The sequence below is a fragment of the Vulpes lagopus genome, chromosome 11 (assembly GCF_018345385.1).
Source record: "Vulpes lagopus strain Blue_001 chromosome 11, ASM1834538v1, whole genome shotgun sequence".
Taxonomy (NCBI): Eukaryota; Metazoa; Chordata; class Mammalia; order Carnivora; family Canidae; genus Vulpes; species Vulpes lagopus.
Window position 1 is genome coordinate 75,371,666 of NC_054834.1, and position 16,037 is coordinate 75,387,702.

General features: G+C 47.8%; 2 long non-coding RNA genes across 3 annotated transcripts; both read left to right on the top strand.

The window, feature by feature from the left end:
* Positions 1-1,283: 1,283 nt before the first annotated feature.
* Positions 1,284-10,659, top strand: LOC121501291. Its single transcript, XR_005990568.1, has 3 exons — positions 1,284-1,815; positions 9,648-9,895; positions 10,322-10,659. It is a non-coding gene; the product is annotated as an uncharacterized LOC121501291 (long non-coding RNA).
* LOC121501292 lies at positions 2,161-5,166 on the top strand. Of its 2 annotated transcripts, none has more exons than XR_005990570.1 (3): positions 2,161-2,221; positions 3,421-3,611; positions 5,116-5,166. It is a non-coding gene; the product is annotated as an uncharacterized LOC121501292 (long non-coding RNA). The 2 variants fall into 2 exon arrangements; XR_005990569.1 differs by having other exon boundaries at positions 2,168-2,362.
* Positions 10,660-16,037: the final 5,378 nt, after the last annotated feature.

Consider the following 16,037-nt stretch of genomic DNA (forward strand, 5'->3'; position numbering starts at 1 on the left):
AGTCCTTTGTGTAAAAGAAGGATATAAAAAGATAAATTTTTAAAAAAATTAGTAGCAGAACAGGACCTAGTTATCTTGACTTCTAGCTTTCAATTCTTTCTTTCTTTCTTTCTTTCTTTATTTATTTTATTTTATTTTATTTTTTTAAGATTTTATTTCTTTATTCATGAGAGAGACACAGAGAGAGAGAGAGAGAGAGGCAGAGACACAGGCAGAGGGGGAAGCAGGCTCCATACAGGGAGCCTGATGTGGGACCAATCCCGGGACTCCAGGATCACACCCTGGGCCAAAGGCAGGCGCTAAACCACTGAGCCACCCAGGGATCCCCGCTTTCAATTCTTTAGTCTTGGGGGAGAACCTTAATTATTCAGTAAAGACCCTCCACACAAGTCACAGCTAGTGAAAAGACAAGAGAAAGGCAAGGCCAGGCTTTCCTGGAGTTAATGTTCCTTCTAGCTGGGGAATGTAAGTGTTCTGAAGTGAGTATGGCCACGGGATGCAGGGAACCAGAGGAGGAAACCCATTTTAGATAGGGTCGAAAAGAAGGTGACATTTGAACAAAGATTTGGAGGATGAGAAAGAACCAACTCTGAGAAGAGAGGGGGAATTCTAGACGGAAGGAAGAAAAGGAAGAACGAAGGCGGACAGATGAGGTCAGGGCTGTAGATACTTCCCTCTGGAGGTGGGCTGCGCCTAGGCAAGAGGGAGTTTCCTCTCCCCAAGCCCTGCAGGAAGTCTCCCAGTACCAGGCCATCTGCCCTTGGCTGGAGACTGAACTATGCAGCTGTTGCTCCCCCACAGATTCTGGGCACCACCTGCGCTGAAACATGCCCACGGCCGTCTTTGTGGGTGAAGACCCCAGGCCTTCTGACCCTTGGACTTAACCTTAACAGGCAGCTTCTGAAGCCCTGCCTTCTTATACCACATGTGTTCTGTCCTTGATGTCTGTTCTAGGGGCTGTGCTGCGGGGCAGGAGCCAGATTTCACCTGGACCAGACCAGCTCCAGGGGAGCCATCACCCCTGGCCCCCAGAGAACAGAGCTGGTAGCTGGAGAGGTTTTCAAAGCCCAGATGTCAGCTTTCACTAGGCGTTGGTGCATTAGCCACCAACAAATACTTGGGTCAAGTTCAAACCAGAAGAGGCTCCACCCTCCGATTTTGGGCTTACCTCAGCAGGCAGAGGTAGGAAGGCTCCCAGAGAAAGAATCCTAGAACATCAACTAAGCCTTGGGGCTTGGTTTCGTCATGGCAATACCAGTCTTTAGCTAAATCAGTGCGTTGGCCCTGCTTCCTCTCCGGCCCAGGGTGTGCCCAGTCTTTGCCATATAGTAGGTGCTGGGTAAACAAACATTTGTTTAGTGAATGAATAAGGGGGTATTAAGAACTTTCAAAGCAGTGATGGTGAGCTCCTATTAGTGGGAGGAACCAAGGAGCTGCTGGAGGGCCATTTGCGTGGGGTCTCCTCTTAGGGAGTGCTGGGGGCCTAGGAGAACCTTGCATCGCAGGGCGTGTGAGGCTAACTCAGAATGGTCCGGCCAGGGCGGCAGGCCGCGTGCTCAGCGGCTTCGAGCCCTAGACCCCTCCGCGGCTCCGGCGCCGCGGGCTTAGTTCACCCACTCCCGCACCGCCGCACTCCCGGCCGCGTGGCTCCCCGCACCCGGAAGGCCAGGCCCGCGCCTCCCCCTCGCGCGGCTCTGGCCCGGGGGCGCAGTCGGAGGCTTGCAGGAGCTGACGCGGCTGCCAGCGTCCCAGGCAGGCTCCCCTCTCAAGAGCGACGCGCCGCCGCCGCAATTGGAGCTCGCGCGTCACCGCCCGGTGAGCTCAGCCCGCGCGGCCCGCGCTCCTGCGACTGGAGGGGGAGGGGGAGGACGAGAGCGGCCGCCACCCCAGCCCCAGCGTGGGGCGGGCCGGAGCCCTCAGGCACCGCACCCCTCCTTCCTTCCGAGCTGTTCCCTACCCGGCCACCCCACCCTCCACACACACTCCGAGCGTCCCCTGCCGCCCGATTCCCACAGTGGCCGAGTGACCCGCCCCCCTCAGCTCCCATCCCTTTGCGGGCCCAGCCCTAGAGCCTCCCCCCCCCTCCGGGCCAGGCCCTGTGCCAGCGGTGTTCGCACGCGCTTTGGTTCCGGGTCTGGGGAGCCCGGAGAGGAAGCGGTGCCGAGAGTGGCTGGCAGACGCCCCAGAGAAGGCTTCCCGAAAGGGACTGCTCTGGGGCAGGGTAGGGGGGCTCGGGAAGTTGGGGTCCGGGTGCAGGGAGCAGTAGGTGCAAAGGCAAGCAGGAGCGAGCAACCGGGGCGGACCGGCGGGGGCTGTGTGCAGAGCAGAAATGAGGAGAGGGCCCGAGAGGGCACTGGCTGCCGTGAGGAAGGGCTTGGGGGTAGGCGGTGTGGACTTGGGCGCAGGGAAGGCCGCTGGCCCGGCGCGAGCGTGAGAACGGGGCAGAGTGGGCCTCGGGAGCACGCGGGAGGCACCGGGAGCCGGGGCTTGAAAGCTGTTTGGGAGTGGCTGGGAGGACAAAGTACAGACGTTTCCGAAGACCCACTTTCCCCCATCTCAGTGCTCCTCTCAGGATGCTGCCCCCATCCTCTGGCCAAAACCTGGGACACTCTTCTCCCGCAGTCACTCCTGACAACCCAGCCCCCATCCGTCCAGAAGCCCAGCCGTGACCCCAGGTTGCTCCTTCCAGGGCAGAAAGCCCTGGACTCCCCTCCCCTGCCTGGAACTCCCCGTATGTCCCAGTGTGTAAGGCCGGGGCAGAGACCCTGGGAAAGGGAGAAGCGAGGCCTGGGAGTCCTAATCCCTCCGCCCTCGCGGGACCCTGAGCTGGAAGAGACCTTCCGCGGGTTAACCCTGCTCTGACCTGGGAGCCCACCAATTCTTCCGGCCTGACTCAGTCAGCCGGCGCCTCACGTGACTGTTCTAGTAAACAAACGCTTTCAGAGTCACTGAACTGATCCCCGCACCCCAACAGGCTGCAGGCTGGCGGCCGCCTCTCCTCAGTGAGATTCCCTCCTCCTCCCCAACGTGTGATACTTGGGATGGGTGGCCTGCAGGCCCAGGTGGCATCTGCAGGGCTGGGAGACAGGGAACCAGGTGGGAGGGTACTCTGGGGTCTGTGTGGGCCTCAGCCTTTGCTCCTGGCTCACTTCAGTCCTCCCCTCCCTCTATCATGGTGAATTCCTTTGTCCGTTTTTTTTTTTTTTTTTTTAAATTTATTCAGAGGCAGAGAGAGAGAGAGAGAGAGAGAGATTGAGGCAGGCAGAGAGAGAAGCAGGCATTGAGGCAGGCAGAGAGAGAAGCAGGCTCCATGCAGGGAGCCAGATGTGGGACTCGATCCCGGGTCTCCAGGATCACAGCCCAGGCTGCAGGCGGCGCTAAACCGCTGCGCCACCGGGGCCGCCCTTCCTTTGTCCTTAGATCTCAGCTCAGCCCTGCAGCCTTCTGGAAGACAGGGGTGTAAGGTCCTGCCCCAGGGCTCCCTGACCTGAGGAAGAGAGCTGATTAATTCCTGCTTCCTGGAGTCCAGCTCCGGACTCAGGACAAGGGCGCTGATGGAACCAGGCCCCAGGATTGTGTCCTCAGAGCTCAGAGTGCTGCCACCAAGTATGGTCAGTCCACTTTCCAATCAGTTGACACTCCTAATTTGGGAAAGGTCAGGATCAACGAGAAAATCTAGAGAAGGGGTTAAGTAACATGCTCCTCTATTAAGAAATAATTATTTAAAATTTGGAAATAAGGCAAAATGATGACTGCCAGCCCCAATTTGATGACAAGCAGATTGATAAAATGTAAATAATTTCTATCAGGTAGAAAAGCTGGCTCCGAACGTAGTGGTTTTATTTCCCTATAGGCATTAGCCGGTTGAGTATGTAGCTCAGCAGTCTCACTGCAACACTTTTTTTTTTAATTTTAATTTTTATTTATGATAGTCACACAGAGAGAGAGAGAGGCAGAGACATAGGCAGAGGGAGAAGCAGGCTCCATGCACCAGGAGCCCGACGTGGGATTCGATCCCAGGTCTCCAGAATCGTGCCCTGGGTCAAAGGCAGGTGCTAAACCGCTGCGCCACCCAGGGATCCCTGCAACACTTTTTTTAATGCCTCTAAATACTTATGTCTCTCTGGCTCTCTTTGTTTTTTTTTTTTTTTTTTTTCTTCTGGCTCTCTTTGAACTTGTACTTCCACCTTACTGCTACCGTCCTTAAGGCATTAAGTAATCTCTGACACATACTCTATATTAACAAGGGTTATGGTTTTAGCTTTGGAAATTGTGCACTGTGACACTTTTTGAAACTGTTCTATCAAGATGTCCAATTGGATTCAGCAGCCAGAGCCAATTAAACTTTGTTGCAGGAAAAATGTGTCTCATAGGTTCACCTAAAACTGCCTTTCCTACCTCAGGCTTCCTGGCTCCAATCTATGATTTATTATTGTTTTATCTATTTAGAAATGTTAAGTACACAGGGGCGCTTGGGTGGCTCAGTGGTTAAGTGGCTGCCTTTGGCTCAGGTCATGGTTCTGGGGTCCTGGGATGGAGTTCCGCATGGGGGGGGGGGGTCCCTGCTCAGCAGAGAGTCTGCTGCTCCCTCTGCCTCTGCTCTTCCTCCCTGCTCATGCCCTTGCTCTCTATCTCTCTCAAATAAATAATCTTTTTTTAAAAAATTTTTTATTTATTTATGATAGTCACAGAGAGAGAGAGAGAGAGAGAGAGAGAGAGAGGCAGAGACACAGGCAGAGGGAGAAGCAGGCTCCATGCACCGGGAGCCTGATGTGGGATTCGATCCCGGGTCTCCAGGATCGCGCCCTGGGCCAAAGGCAGGCGCCAAACCGCTGCACCACCCAGGGATCCCTCAAATAAATAATCTTAAAAAAATATTAAGTAGGGACACCTAGGTGGCTCAGCAGTTGAGCATCTGCCTTTGGCTCAGGGTGTGATACCAGATTCCAGGGATTGAGTCCCACATTGGGCTCCTTGCATGGAGCCTGCTTCTCCTTCTGCCTAGGTCTCTGCCTCTCTCTCTCTGTATGTCTCTCATGAATAAATAAATAAAATCTTTTATTTTTTTATTTTTTTTTTTAAATTTTTTTTTTTAATTTTATTTATTTATGATAGGCACACAGTGAGAGAGAGAGAAGCAGAGACATAGGCAGAGGGAGAAGCAGGCTCCATGCACCGGGAGCCCGACGTGGGATTCGATCCGGGGTCTCCAGGATCGCGCCCCGGGCCAAAGGCAGGCGCCAAACCGCTGCGCCACCCAGGGATCCCAATAAATAAAATCTTTTAAAAAAATTAAGTACATAGATACTGTCTTGTAAAATTTAAACAGTACTGTTAAAGTCCTGTGGACCATCACTTCCCATCCTAGGTCTGCCCCGAAGCTGACTACTGGTTTTCTGTCTTACATATATTCATGTGCAAAATACAAAGACTCTAGTTTATATGTCTGTATACAAACATAGATATGTTAATGCACATTTATGTATACATACCACACATATAGACTTAATATGTCTCTATATACATCTCTATTTAATATATGTGTATATATAGTATATACATATATAGAAATGTATTATTATTATTATTTTTTAAGATTTTATTTTATTTACTCATGAGAGATACAGAGCGCGAGAGAGAGGCAGAGACACAGGCAGAGGAAGAAGCAGGCTCCATGCAGGGAGCCCGATGCGGGACTCGATCCCAGGTCTCCAGGATCATGCCCTGGGCTGGAGGCGGCGCTAAACCACTGCGCCACCGGGGCTGCCCCGAAATGTATTATTTTAGTAGTTATGGAATTTTTTTTCCATAAAACATATTATACTAGATATATTGTTTTGCTTGCTTTTCTCATTCAGAAATAGGATTGGAGATCTATTTTGGTGGGTTTTTTTTTTGTTGTTGTTGTTGTTTTTTATTTTATTTATTTATTCATGATAGACATAGAGAGGAGAGACAGAGGGAGAAGCAGGCTCCATGCTGGGAGCCCGACATGGGACTCTATCCCGAGACTCCAGGATCACGCCCTGGGCCAAAGGCAGGCACTGAACCGCTGAGCCACCCAGGGATCCCGGAGATCTATTTGGGTACATGAGACCTACCTTACTCTAATTGCTCACATGGCAACACAAACTATAAAATACCTAGGAATAAATTTAAGAAATATGTGAGACTTTACACAGAAAGTTATTAAAGATTTTGTTATAGGGACACCTGGGTGGCTCAGCAATTAAGCATCTGCCTTCAGCTCAGGGGGTGATCCTGGAGTCCCGGGATCGAATCCCACATTGGGCTCCCTGCATGGAGCCTGCTTCTCCCTCCGCCTATGTCTCTGCCTCTGTGTGTGTGTGTGTGTGTGTCTCATGAATAAATAAATAAAATCTATCTTTAAAAAAAGATTTTGAAGAAAAAAAGATTTTGTTATAAAAAATTAAAAGGTTGTAATATTTACAGCCCTGTAATACGTATACATTCTATAAGCAATGGAATGCATAAAGGAAAAAGTAGAAATACACACGCATGCTTCCAAGGCAGCAGCATTGTGTTTTTCCAGGTGGCTTCTCTATCTTTCTAAACATATTTCTGCAATTTGGCTTGGGGCTTGCGTTACGATGCCTCCTTCTGAAGAATCAAACACATCCATAAATATCCCTGACGCAGCGTGGGCTGCGCCAAGTGCTACAGATGAGCCAGCCGGTGCTCTGGAAATTTGCGTCAGGGAGACAGTCATGAGCCACAGGGGTGGGGCTTTAATTAGGCCTGGAAGGAAGAGGAGGCTGATAAATTGGACAGGGCATTGCAGGCAGAAGACTTTGTCTGGAGGTGGGATGATGTTTCTGCATGTAGAACCCTGACTAGGGTGAGACTGAAGGCCCAGGGAGAGGAATGTATGGTTGAGCCAGGCAAGGGCAGGCATGGCTAGTATCTTGGCTCCTGCCTTGTGGAGAGCCAAGGTGAGGGGGTCGGGGGACACACCCAGACCTGTGGCTCAAGTTCCAGTTCCATCAAACAGGAAGGGTACAGGCAGTGAACTTCCTGTGCCCCCACAGAATCGGGGCCATGGAGGAGCATCTCTTTGCTGCAGAGAGGAGTTCTGTACCCAGAAAGGGTCTTTCCAGAATGCTGGAGCTGGGAACATGCTTGGTGCAGAAATGGGAAGTACTCATGCTACAAACCCTGACCACACCAGGGTACCCTGCAGGCAGCCACCAGAACACAGTGGAAGCTGGGGAGGTAGATCTGCCTCCTTGGTCTATTTCTCATCGCATCAGTTGGCAAGTGAATGTGTTCATCCAGCATCATGAGTTCCAGTTCTGGGACCCCCGGGAATCCCTTTGAGGAACGCACACTCTCTAAGGATCCAGTGCTTCTGCTGCAGGCACACAGTGTGGGGAGGGTGACACCTGCTACCCAGTGTGAGGCAGGACCTTCATCCCCTCAGCAGAGTGCTTGGCGGGAGAAACCAAGAGAGCAGGGCCTGGCTCCCAAGCCCCTCAGAGGAAATAAAAGCAGCAGGTCTAGAATTCAGATTTCCTACCTCTCAGAGTTAGGTCAGGTCTATAGCTGGTTTTTATTCCCCCTCCAGAATGTTACCCAGATCCCTTTATTACTTGCCCGAAGTCACCCAGCTAAGGCGTGTCAGCATTCATGTGCTAGGCCAATGTCTAGGTCTAGCAAATCTTCAGTTTTACCTGAAACTCCTACCCTACCTCAAAAGAACCTAAGTAGAAATAGGTATCCATTGTAACATGTAACTAAAAAACTCAGGCAGTCTCTTCTCTGGCATGGCTGGGCCAGGTGTTCTCCATGGCTCTCTACCTTGAGGCTCTGCTATACTCTGACATGCCTTCCTTCCCAGACAGGCCTTCTCAAAGTGGTTTATATCGTAGTAATAAATAGGAAATACTTGTTAAACTGACTTAACAAGTATTTAAAAATTGACAGTACAGGGGCATCTGGGTGGCTTAATAGGTTAAGCCTCTGCCTTCTGTTCAGAATCCCATCAGGCTCCCTGCTAAACGGGGAGCCTGCTTCTCCCTCTGCCTGTGTCCTACCTGTGTCTCTCTCTCAAAATTTTAAAAATAAATTAAGTAAATAAAATCTTTTTTTTTAAATATTTTATTTATTTATTCATGAGAGACACACACAGAGAGAGAGGTAGAGAAACAGGCAGAGGGAGAAGCAGACTCCAGGCAGGAAGCCTGATGTGGGATCTAATCCCGGGTCTACAGGATCACGCCCTGGGCTGAAGGTGGCGCTAAACTGCTGAGCCACCCGGGCTGCCCAATAAAATCTTTTTTGAAAAAAAATGACAGTTGACTGTGAGTGTACTCATGCTGTGGAACTCCAGAGCTGGAAGAGGTTCCAGGGAGCTATTTCCAAGTTATCCAAATACTAGATTCATCGGACTACCATGAAACCAGAAGGGTAAGGGCAGTGTCAGGGTCAAAGCAAAAACAGTCAGACCTGGCCAAAAGAAATTCAGAGGGGGATGTGACAGTCAAGGGATCACAACACAGGGAGAGAAACAGATGCCAGGAAGTCTGGGTCTTGAGGTTCAGTGTGAGTTCAGGAGACGAGATCTGCAGAGGCTGAAGGGCGAGGGAAGGACAAGCAGTTTCTCCGCCCAGCTCAGCACTAACTCAAAGATGAGGACAGTGTGACAGATTCATTTCCCATGCTCTGTAACTGGAGGGCTTGCAGTACACAGACCCATTATGTAGCTAACAGGGGCCCTTTCTGCAGCTTGCTCTGTTCTGTGTGCCTCATTTTTGCATGGTGTCTCTAGGTCTAACATTCTTCCATTTTCCTGCTGAGCCCTGCTGAGCTCTTCCTGTGATCTCAGATTCTTCTGGCACATGTTGTTGGGAGAGAATCACCTGTGGGCAGGAAAGGCCAGGAGTTGGGGCATTTCCAAACAGAGGTTCTCTATGTATTTCATGGCCTCCTGTGAGATCTTGGAACATGCATGCCTCCATTTCTCTGCTAGGCCTGCTTCCTAATCACAGGAACCTCTGCAGCCTGTGAAGGTCTCTCTCCTGGCCATTCCTGTACCCCTGTCTCAGGAGGTGTCAAGCAAAACATGAACTCATAAAAAGGTGGGAAGAAATAAGGCAGCAAGATGAGCCTGTGGAATTGCCAGGCTTCCTCAAGCTTTTATCTATCTATCTATCTATCTATCTATCTATCTATCTATCTATCATCTATCTATTTATTTAGATTTTATTTATTTATTTATTTATTCATGAGAGATACACAGAGAGAGAGAGAGAGGCAGAGACACAGGCAGAGGGAGAAGCAGGCTCCATGCAGGGAGCCCGACGTGGGACTTGATCCCAGGTCTCCAGGATCAGGCCCTGGCTAAACCGCTGAGCCACTGGGACTGCCCATTCCTCAAGCTTTTAATGAAGAGCCCCCAACCTGAAGATATCCATCAAGAGTCACTCTAATAGAACAAAAGACACTCCTATCACCCAGGGAATTCCAAGGGATTTCAGAGCTCTGTGTCAGAAACAGGTCCCAGACTAAACATTAGAACAAAGGATGCTCCTGATGCTCTTATCACTTGGGAAATTACAAGGGTTTTAGGAGCTCTGTGTGAGGAACTGGGGCAGAGACCAATATATATATTTTCTATCATTTCACAGGCTGCTACAATAGAATCTCATAGACTGCATGGCTCAAACAGCAAAAATTTATTCCTCACAGTTTTGGAGATGAAGACCAAGCAAGATCTGGATGCCAGTACGGTGGGATTCTGGTGGGAACCCTTTTCCGGGCTGCAGCCTGCCAGCTTTTCACTGTGTCCTCACGTGGCAGAAAGGGAGCAGGAGAGCCTTTTGCAATCTCTTTATAAGGGCACTAATCCCATTCATGAGGGCTTCACTCTTCTGAGGTAATGATCTCCCAAAGACTCCATTTCCTAGCACCATCACATGGGGTGGGGAGTACGATCTCAAAATATAAATTTGAGAGGAAACAAAAATTCAGTCCATAACAAGTGTATTTTGAAAACTGAGAAATGTGCCATAGTACAATTCAGTGAGCTTATTCAGAGTTTAATGGTTTTACACACACTCATCTATGTGTGTGTTGTAGAACACTGTGTAATTTATGTCATATGTAGATTTGTGTAACAACTACACCAATGAAAATACAGAATTACTCCATCACTATAGAGATCCTATCTTATGCACCCTTGTCCTCAACCCCTGGCACTTACTAAATTTGTTCTTCAGCTCTATAATTTTGTTGTCATGAATGATGTACAAATGGAATCATAAAGTATGCAACTTTTTTTAAAGAGGATTTTTTTTTACAGATGAGGACCCCCGTCCTCCTTACAGGTGAGGACCCCATCCTCCCGGTGGGGGCAAGGGACGTCTCCTCAAGACCCCCAGTCGATGGCCCACCAGCGCGTCCACTTAAGCCAATGCCGACCTAATACAGATTGGAATTCCTTCAGGTTAGAGCTCTCAGAAATATGCGCGCAAAAGGTGGAAAAAGTTGAGTGCACTCACCACGCGTGAAACCCTCCTGATGGGGTCCTGGAGGTTTCTTGGATCCCGGACGAGCCCCCAAATGTTGTGCCCAAGATTGCGAATCCGAGAAACCACCAAGGAGCCGACACCGATGCAAACACACGAGGGTTTATTTACAAGCTCGAGCTTGGGTCCAAGTATACTCGACACAGCGGAGCAGGGACTTGGACCTAAAGAGGATTTTTTAAAAGATTTTATTTATTTATTCATGAGAGACACACAGAGAGAGGCTGAGACATAGGAAGGGGGAGGAGAAGCAGGCTCTATGCAGAGAGCCTGATGTGGGACTCCATCCCAAGACCCCAGGATCATGCCCTGAGCCAAAGGCAGATGCTCAACCACTGAGCCACCCAGGCATCCCTAGTATGCAACTTAATGAGATTAACTTTTTTTCATTCAGCATAACTGCCTTTCTAAAAAAAATATTTTATTTATTTATTCATGAGAGACACACAGAGAGAGAGAGAGAAAGGCACAGACACAGGCAGAGGGAGAAGCAGGCTCCATGCAGGGAGCCTGACGTGGGTTCGATCCCAGGTCTCCAGGACCACACCCTGGGTTGAAGGCAGTGCCAAACTGCTGAGCCACCCGGGCTGCCCAAGCATAACTGCCTTGAGATCCATTTAAGATATTTTGTTCCCGGGATCCCTGGGTGGCTCAGCGGTTTAGCACCTGCCTTTGGCCCAGGATGTGGTCCTGGAGACCTGGGATCGAGTCCCACATCAGGATCCCTGCATGGAGCCTGCTTCTCCCTCTGCCGGTGTCTCTGCCTCTCTTCTCTCTCTGTGTCTCTCATGAATAAATAAATAAAATCTTAAAAAAAAAAAAGATGTTTTGTTCCTTTTCATTGCTGAGTAATTGTCCATGGTGTGGACATACTTACCATTCACTCACTGAAAGATATCTGGATTGTTTCCACTTGACTATTATAAATAAGCTGCTATGAACATTCATGCATATATATATATATAATATTTTATTAATTTATTCGTGAGAGGCACACACACACACACACACACACACACACACACACACACACACAGAGGGGCAGAGACACAGGTGAGAGAGAAGCATGCAGGCTCCATGCAGGGAGCCTGATGTGGAACTCGATCCCAGGTCTCCAGGATCGGGCCCTGGGCTGAAGGTGGCGCCAAATCGCCGAGCCACCCAGGCGGCCCTCATGCACATATATTTTTAAAAGATTTTATTTATTTATTCATGAGAGGCACAGAGAGAGGCAGAGATACAGGCAGAGGTAGAAGCAGGCTCCATGCAGGAAGCTCGATGCAGGACTCAATCCAGGGACCTTGGGATCATGCCCTGAGCCAAAGGCAGATAGATGCTCAACCACTGAGCCACCCAGGCATCCCCAATGCACATATTATTGAGTGGATATATGTTTTAATTTCTCTGGAATGTGTGCCCAGGAGTGTGATTGCTGGGTTGTATGGTAGGCATATGTTTAGTTTTAAGAGAAACTGCCAAATGGTTTTCCAGAGCAGCTGTACCATTTACATTTCCACCAACAAAGCACCAGGGTTGGTTTCTCTCATCACCCACCCCTCCACAGACAGATTATACATCTATTTGTCTCTATTCATTAGGCCATAATGAGCCTGACAAGTGTTAGAACTGGTCACTATCCCTGTATGAGACACTCATATTAATGGGACACAGGAAGAAGCATGCAAGTAGGCCCTTCCTTTCAGCAGGCTGAAAAACAGCAATTTCCTTTCAGTCCATCCCTATCCCCAGCCTCCTGAGGTCATCATCCCATGTCTTCATGCAATTCCTCTGAAATGTCTGTTGTGTTCTTTGCTCTTTACCTTCTAGCTAATGTTACCGCACGATGGTATACACTTAGGGGTTCTCTTCTGGCTTTCAGAATTTCAAGAGGCATGTGTGGTTTGTAGAGGGTTAGACTCATCTTGTATTGAGCTATAGAGTATTGTCCATGGATATCTGGCAGGTTGTACAAGATTGACTTGAAATGAGGGGCAGGTATCCATGAGAGATGGATCTCTGTGTCTCTCATGAATAGATAAATAAAATCTTAAAAAGAAAACCCACAACTTTACCAAGATATAATTTACATACTATAAATGGACCCATTTTAAGTGTACAGTTCAATGAGTTTTGACAAACAAAACTACAACCATCATGAAGATTTCTGTGGCCCCACAGATTCTCTGTATCTCTTTGATGTCAGTTCATCCACTGTCCCCCAGTCAGACAACTTTAGATCTGCTTTCTGTTACTTTAAATTAGTTGTGGCTTTCTAGAATATCATTTAAATGGATCATACAAAAAAATAAATAAATGGATCATACAAACCTATGCAAGTCTTTAGCATATGCCTTCTTTTTCTCAAGGTATTTTTGAGATTTATCCATGTCTTTATGTGTTTTAGCATTTTTTTCCACTTTGTTGTTGAGTAATATTCCATTTCATGGATATATAATTGTTTATCCATTCCTCTGTGATGGAGATTTCGAGTATTTTCAGTTGGTGGTTATCCTGAATAAAACTGTCCTGATCATTCTTCTACAAGTCTTTGTATGGAAAAAAAGGGGGAGCATCTGCCTTCGGCTCAGGACATGATCTCAAAGTCCTGGGATCGAGCCCCACATTGGGCTCCCTGTTCCATAAGGAGCCTGATTCTCCCTCTGCCTCTGCTATTCCTCTGCTTGTCCTCTCTCACTCTCTCTGTCAAATAAATAAAATAATTATTTGGGCCACACCAAGAGGGGCTTCCCAAATTATTTTTATAAAATAAAAATCTTTAAAAAAAAAGTCTTTGTATGGATTTATGTTTTCATTTCTCTTGGGTGAATACCTAGAAGTACAACTGCTAAATCATATGGTAAGTATATGTTTATAAGAAACTCCAAACTTGGGGCACCTGGGTGGCTCAGTCGGTTAGGCATGTGCCTTCAGCTCAGGTCATGATTCCAGGGTCCTTGGATAGAGCCTCAAGTTGGCCTCCTTGCTCAGCGGAGAGTCTGCTTTTCCCTCTGCTGCCACCTCAGCTCTCTCATCTATGCTCTCTCAAATAAATAAAATATTTTTAAAAAAAGAAACGGCAAACTTGTTCCCCATTATATCATTTTACAGTGGCACCAGCAGTGCACGAGAGTTCTTGTTGCTCCACATCCCTCCCTATACTTGATAGCATTCAGAAATTTAAGTAATCTCTACACCCAACATGGGGCTCAAACTCACAACCCTAAGATCAAGAGTCACATGCTCCACTGAGGCAAGCAGGCACGCTTGTACAAGTTTTATTTTATTTTATTTTTTTTATTTTTTATTTTTTTTTACAAGTTTTATTTTAAATGAGTACCCTCAAGATCCCTCCCCACCATTCCAGAAATCCCTTGGGTATTCACAGGGGAGAGAGACATTTGTTTATTTTCTTTTTAGATTTTATTTATTTATTTATTCATGAGACACACACAGAAAAAAGCAGAGACATAGAAGGAGAAGCAGGCTCCCCATGGGGAGCCTGATGAGGGACTTGATCCTGGGACCCCAGGATCATGACCTGAGTCAAAGGCGGATGCTCAAACACTGAGCCACCCAAGCATCCCAAGACATTTAGCTTCAAAACTATAGAAGCTTGAAAAGGCTGATAAAACACAATTAGAATGGTAATTCTTTTATTTTATTTTTTTTTAAGATTTTATTTATTCATGAGAGACACAGAGAGAGGGAGGCAGAGACACAGGCAGAGGGAGAATCAGGCTCCATGCAGGGAGCCCGATGTGGGACTTGATCCTGGGACTTGATCCTGGGACTCCAGGATCACGCCCTGGGACTGAAGGCAGGCGCTAAACCACTGAGCCACCCAGGGATCCCTAGAATGATAATTTAAAAGCATGTTTTGAAAATGAAGAGTCAGAATAAATAAGGTAAAATGAAAGTGAACGCTGAATTAGATTTACATTTGAGAGGAAAGGAAGTTACTATATTGTTCAAAAGAACAAGGAGAACTATGACATAAGTCTGTAAAGAATTCACGGTTTAAGGGAATAAAATACCTAAGATCCTTTCTGTTGGGTACTTTTTACAGGCTGAATTGTGCCTCCCCGCCCCACGTTCATAGGTTGAAGTCTAAATCCTCCGTACCTAAGAATGTCCTGTATTTGGAGATAGGGGTGATTAAATTAATATGAAGCCATTAGGATGAGGCCATAATTTAACACAATTAAAGGGGCAGCAAGGGGTGCTTGGGTAGCTCAGTCAGTTAAGTGTCTGCCTTCAGCTCAGGTCATCATCCCAAGGGTCCTGGCATTAAGCTCTGGGTTGGGCTCCCTGATCAGTGGGCAGTCTGCTTCTGCCTCTCTCTCTGCCCCCCACCCCCACTTGTATGTTCTCTCTCTTCTCTCAAATGAATAAATAAAATCTTAAAAAAAAAAAAAAAAAAAAACAACAACCAGGGTGTCTGGGTGGCTCAGTTGGTTAAGCATCTGCCTTTGGTTCAGATCATGATTCCAGTGTCCTGGGATTAAGCCCCATGTTAGGCTTCTCTCAGCAGGGAGTTTGTTTCTTCCTCTGCCCCTCCCCTCATTCATACTTGTGCTTGCTTTCTCTCTGAAATAAATAAAATTAAATTAAAAAAAAATTTTAAAAGGCAGCAAGAGGGCAACCATCTGTAAGATAAGAAGAGAGCCCTCAGATATATACCAATATATACCAGCCAATACTGTGATCTTGGACTTCCACTCTCTAGGACTGTGAGAAAATAAATTTTTGTTGTTTAAGCCACTCAATCTGTGGTGTTTTTTTTATGGCAGTCCTAGCAAACCAAAACAAGGATATAAAGTTCCATTGGTTTTATCATTTGTTGCTGGATCCAGCTGGGCCTGAAGACAGAGACTACCTCAGGTCTTTTGAGAAGACCTAGTGTTGCCATATCCTAATGGTAGAAAGCTAGTTAATTTCTCTGTACTCTGTGTTTTTTCATCACTAAAACAGCACTTAATAATAGGGCAGCCCGGGTGGCTCAGCGGTTTGGCACCTGCCTTTGGCCCAGGGCGTGATCCTGGAGACCCGGGATCGAGTCCCACCTCAGGCTACCTGCATGGAGCCTGCTTCTCCCTCTGCCTGTGTCTCTGCCTCTCTCTTTCTCTCTCTGTGTGTGACTATCTTGGATTCTGTTCTTAACTACCTTGAGACTCCTGTGCTGGAGAAGTTATCGATGGCCCCCAGGGCCTCTGGCTTAAACAGGACCCAAGACCAGTGGCTGCCCTGTGAAAGGGCCATCATGAACTTGCAGCCTCGCTGAGCCTTCAGGTTGACTTCAGCCTCAGCAAACATCTGACTACAACCACATGGGCCTCTCCACAGGACTTCTCACAACACGGTAGCTGACTTTCCCAGAGAAGTCATGAGAGATGGGGATCTGATAAAGCCCCACTAAAGCCTTCAGATGACTGCAGGTATACCTGATAATTTGACTGCAACCTCTTAAGAGACATTGAGCTGAAACCACCC